A 5,711-nucleotide genomic window follows, 5' to 3' on the forward strand; every position below is an offset into this window, starting at 1 on the left:
TATATATATATATATTATGTTGATCAGTTCTAGGAGTTTTCTGGTAAATTTTGGGGATCTTTAGGAGTTTTCTGGTGGAATTTTGGGGATCTCTAGAAGTTTTCTGGTGGAATTTTGGGGATCTCTAAAGGGGATCTCTAGGAGTTTTCTGGTGGAATTTTGGCAATCTCTAAGGTATAGTATCATATCGTCTGCAAAAAGGGACAATTTGACCTCTTCTTTTCAATTAGTGCTCCTTTAATTCCCTTCTCTTATTGCTCTAGCAAGAGTTTCAAGCACTATATTGAAAAGGAGTGGAAACAGAGGGCATCCTTGTCTGGTTCCTGATTTTAATGGGAATGCATCTAGTTTTTTTTTTTTTCTTTTTTTTCCCCATTTAGAATGATGTTGGTGGTGGGTTTGTTGTGTATAGTTTTAATTGTGTTGAGGCATGTTCCCTCCAGTGCAATTCCCTGTAGAACTTTTATCATGAATGCATGCTAAATTTTGTTGAAAACCTTTTCTGCATCTATTGAGATGACAATGTGGTTTTGTCTTTGAGTCCATTTATGTGATTTAAGACGTTGATTGTGTATACTGAGCCATCCCTGAATCTCTAGAATATGGCCAACTTGATCATAGTGAATGATCTTTTCAATGTACATCTGTATGTAGTTTGCAAGTATTCTGTTAAGAATTTTTGCATCTGTGTTCACTAAGGATATGTACAGTTTTATTTTTGATTCTGTCTTTACCTGGTGATGCTGGCTTCATAGAAGGAATTTGGGAATTCTCCCTCTGTTTTTATCATTTTGAATAATTTAAGTAGTATTGGTTGGAGTTCTTCTTTAAGTGTATGGTAGAATTCTGCTGTAAATCCATCTGGGCCTGGGCATTTTTCAGTCAGGAGGCCTTGTGTTACTATGTCTATTTCCTTATATGTTATGGGTCTGTTTAAACTGTTGATCTCTTCTCGGTTTAACTTTAGTGGTTCCTATGATTTTGGATCTCCATCCATTTGTTTTAGGTTTTCAAATTTAATAGAGTATAGGTTTTTAAAGTATTCCCTTATACTGTTCTGGATCTTTTGGGTGTCTCTTGTGATGTTTCCCCTTTCATCTCTGATTTTGTTGATTTGGATTTGCTCTTTCTTTCTTTTGGTTAACTGGGCTAAGGGTCTGTCTATCTTCTTGTTTAGCTTTTCAAAGAATCAGCTCCTAGATTCATTGATTATTTGTATTGTTTTCTTTGTTTCTATTTTATTAATTTCTGCTCTGATTTTTGTTATTTCTTCTCTTCTGCTGGGTTTGGGTTTCATTTCTTCTTGCCTTTCTGGAGTTTCGAGTTGAAATGTTAAGTCATTTATTTGTGCTTTCTGATTTTTTAATGTAGGCACTTAGAGCTATAAACTTCCCTCTTAGGACTGCTTTTAAAGTGTCCCACAGGTTTTGTTGTATTGTATTTCTTTTTTATTGAATTCCAGGAACACTTTTACTTCTTTCTTAATTCCTCCTTTGACCCACTCATTATTCAGGAATGTGTTGTTTAATCTCCATGAGTTTGTGTAGTGACTAGGGCTTCTTCCGCTGTTGATTTTGAGCTTTATTGCATTGTGGTCTGATAGAATGCATGGAATTATTTAATTTTTTTTGTATTTGTTGAGTTTTGTTTGTGCTCCAGTATGTGGTCAGTTTTGGAGAAAGTTCCTTGGGGTGCTGAATAGAAAGTGGGTGGGATATTTGGAAGATTTCTGTTAGGTCCATTTAATGCAAGGTATCGCTTAATTCATATGTATCTCTATTTAGTCTTTGTCTAGTTGATCTGTCTAATTGAGATAGTAGGGTATTAAAGTTCCCTACTATTACTTGATTGGGGTTAATCTGTGCCTTAAGGTCCTATAGTGTTGTTTTTATGAATTTGGATGCACCAGAGTTTGGTGCATATATGTTCATGATTGTAATATCTTCTTGGTCAATTGTTCCTTTGATCAGAATGAAGTGTCCCTTTTTGTCTCTTCTGAGTAGTTTTAGTTTGAAGTCTATTTTGTCAGATATTAGAATTGCAACCCCTGCTTGTTTCTTAGTGCCATTTTCTTGGAGTATTCTTTTCCGTCCTATCACCTTAAGGTAGTGCCTGTCCTTGAAGGTGAGATGGGTTTCTTGCAGACAATAAAAAGATGGATGTTGTTTCTTAATCCATTCAACTAGCCTGTGACTTTTGACTGGGGAGTTCAGTTCATTGATATTTTAAAGTTATTATTGAAAGATGTGAATTGGTTGCCATCAGTTTGATTGTTGTTTGCATTCTTTGTCTAATTTTGTGTTTCCACAATTATACCTTCGTGTAGTTTCTTTCTGTTGTCCCTGGTGTATAGTTGTTCCTTCTCTGTTCTTTGTATTGGTACAAATATTCTTTGAAGGGCTGATTTTGTGGACATGAATTCTTTCAGCCTATTCACGTGGAAGATTTTTCTTTCCCCTTCAACTATAGTAGACATTTTCGCTGGGTAAAGTATTCTGGGTTGGTATCTATGGTCATTTAGAACTGGAAATGCTTTTTTCTAGGCTCTTCCTGCTTTCATAGTTTGCATTGATAAGTCAACTGTAATTCTGATGGGTTTTCCTTTATATATGAGTTGTTTTTCTTTTGCAGCTTTCCGTAGTCTTTCTTTGTTCTGTATATTTAGTGATTTTACTCTGAGATGCTGTGGGGAGTTTCTTTTCTGGTCCTGTCTATTTCTTGTTCTATGTGCTTCTTTTATTTGTATGGGGATGTCTTTCCTTAATTTTGGGACGTTATCTTCTACAATCCTTTCTAAGATCTGGTCAATACTGTTAGCCTGAAATTCTTCTCCTTCCTCTATGCCTATGATACATAGATTTTGTCTTTTCATGGTGTCTCACATCTCCTGCATATTCCGTTCCTGTGTTTTTTAATATTTTTCATAATCTTTGCTTGAGTGGTCCAATTCTTCAACTTTATCCTTCAGTGTTGATATTCTGTTTTCCATTTCATTCATTCTATTTGTGAGGCTTTCTCCTGTTGTTTCAAATTGGCTTATTGAGTTTTTCACTTCCTTCTTCATTTCAGCCTGAGTTTTCTTCAATGTTTCTATTTTTTTTTGTGTGTGAATTCAGTCAGAATTTTATCCCTATCTTCTTTTAGTTGTTTGTGTGTCCCTTAAATTCATTGAATTCCTTGCTCATGTTTATGACTTTTTTAAAAAAAATTCTGTGTCCTGGGTTATCTCTAGTGGGTTCTCCTTGTAGAACTCTTCTTTAAGACTGTTGGAGTTTCGTGGGAACATACTGTTTTGCTTTCCCATATTATTATTTTTTTGTTGTGATTTTGGCATGTGGACTTCTTTTGTTGTGATTCTGGTATGAAACTCAAGTCTTTTTTTGTTGAGTTGAAATTTGTTTCTGTTTGTATTATTGGTGTGCCTTGGTTGTTTTTTTATTGGGTATGTAAAGCTGCTTGGTCTAGGTTTCAGGTTCTCTCAGATTTTGTTTTGGAGGGAACTGATGGCTTCAGATCAGCTACTCAGGAACACCCACAAAGCCCACGTCAGGCTCCAGGCAGATATGCTCAGACTTCCTTCTACTATCTGGCCCCCTATGAGCGAGTATTCAGAACACAGTTTGGGAAGTTCACTAAGGAGAGGCCCGATATTGGCACTCTCAGGCAGTCTGCTGAGTTCTTAGCCCCTATACCAGGGGCTAAGGCAGAGGCCAGATCAGGTGCTCTTAGGCTGTCTGCTAAGGTCTCAGCCCTACCCTACTGTCATATTTAAATACCTTTACAAAAAAATATTTACTTTATGTGTTTGTGTATGTGCTGTGTGTTTGTGTGTGTGCAGATGCCTAAGGAGGTCAGATTTTCTAGAGCAGGGGTTTCAGGTGGTTGTAAACTCCTTGATGTGGGTGCTGGGAACCAAATTCGGGTCCCCAGGAAAAGCCGTAAGTGCTCTTAACCACTAAGTCATCTCCCCAGCCCCTATTTAAATACGTTTTTTTTTGGTGTGTGTAGCCTTGGCTGGCCTGGAATTCACAAAGATCCACCTGCTTCTGCCTCCCTAGTTTAAAAGCATGTGCTGCCATGGCCAGCAACACAGAAACTTAATGTTCAACACTAAATTTACAGAAAAAATCAGAGAATAAGATAAAGCTGTCATTTTCAACGCTATTTGAAAGGTGGAAAGCCACTCAGATTTTATTCCCTCCCTCTAATTCAAGAGAAGGATTGTGCTAAGAGCCAGACCCACCTCAGGAGGGAATGCTGTGCCTTGTCCTCATGGTCTGTACTCTACACACTCAAAGAAACTTCTTTAGTAATGAACTATAGGGATTATCCCTGAGAGGATAGTCTTTATTTAAATACTTCTCATTGACAATCTTTCACTTCACCATTTTAAAAAATAACAAAGCCTTTACTTGAGAAATATGACCCCCATGAACAGTTTACCTCATGTTTTATGTAGAGGCAGACTCTCTGTCCAGAGTTAGAAAACAGCCTTTAAAGAGCAGGAAGGAGTTCACAGGAGGAAAAGCCTCGTGGCCCATGACGCCCGAGTCCTCTTAAGGTCCCTTGCACCTGGCGCTATTAGGCAAACCATATAACACATCTTTATCTGAAATTTTCATAGTTTATATCCTGGGTAGGGGGAAACAGAGAACTTACAAAGGTGAACACCCAGCGCCCCCCACAAAAAGGCAACTCTGTGTCTCAGCGGCCTACCGTCCTAAGCGCTTCTGTGCCCATCCACAGTCTCTGTTCGCTTTCGCCCATGCCTCATGGGCCCACAGTCTCTCCCCATGTCGGTAAATGCCCCCTCTCGTGTCCACGTGGGCGAGACGCCAGGGCCACTTTCCCACACCACTCAGCACCACTTCTCTCCAAGACGATCCTAATGCTCCTCCCTCTGTGGCTAAAGCTAATGCTCCACAATCAATTCTCCACAGCAGGCCCCGCCCCTCATAGGAAAAGGTATCCCTCCGGGACCCAGCCCACAGGTTCTCTGAGGGAGGACCTAGTCAGTGCTTATAATCCACTGTGGGCAAGGGTGTGACTTAAAGCCTGAAGAGCTCAATTATTTGCTGGAGGGCAAATGGTAGGAAGACAATAGCTCTCTCCTGTTGCCCCATAGATAAACACTATTCATGATTGTTTAACTGGCCCTGAAGTGGAAGCTGAAGAGCAGTGCACTGCGATCATCTTCTTGTCTATTAAGAAGACACAGATGCGAGTATAGCCCAGTGGTACAGTGAATACTAGCATGCTAGGATTGTGAGGCCTTCAGGGTTCCATCTCCAGCACTGCAAAATGGGGGTGGAGGGAGGGAGGGAAGAAAGAATGGAATCACCTATTGAATCTCTCTGGGGATGGTATTGCAGACTGCGCAACTGTCACAAGCTAGCTGTTTTGGTGGGGTACACAGGAGGCTTCTGTCAACACGTGGCTATTTCTCACAGCTATCTCACATGTCAGACGCAGCACACTTTTTGTCAGGAGCAAACTGATCATAGAAAATGAATTTATCATACATTTTGGCATTATCGAATTCTAACTCCAAATCTTTTTTTTTTTTTCAGGGTGAGACAATCATTTCTTTATTGGACAGGGCACGGTCATTTAATGAGAGGAAACATATCCAAAAATGTGTTTAACCTGGTGTTACAAGCATCAATGCTTAAAACAAACAACAGTACTCAATACATACAACCTGGAAGGTG

The 5,711-nt window shown here is 39.3% G+C and overlaps 1 protein-coding gene and 1 pseudogene across 1 annotated transcript in view; one reads left to right on the forward strand and one right to left on the reverse strand.

Annotated features, from left to right (window-relative positions):
- LOC103733081 (gamma-aminobutyric acid receptor subunit rho-2-like) overlaps positions 1 to 5,711 on the forward strand; it is an 86,241-nt gene that overhangs the window by 72,391 nt on the left and 8,139 nt on the right. The window lies entirely within an intron of this gene.
- Positions 4,180 to 4,348, reverse strand: LOC115070156 (annotated as a pseudogene).

This window comes from Nannospalax galili, unplaced genomic scaffold (assembly GCF_000622305.1).
Source record: "Nannospalax galili isolate Female #2095 unplaced genomic scaffold, S.galili_v1.0 scaffold375, whole genome shotgun sequence".
In the NCBI taxonomy this organism is placed as follows: Eukaryota; Metazoa; Chordata; class Mammalia; order Rodentia; family Spalacidae; genus Nannospalax; species Nannospalax galili.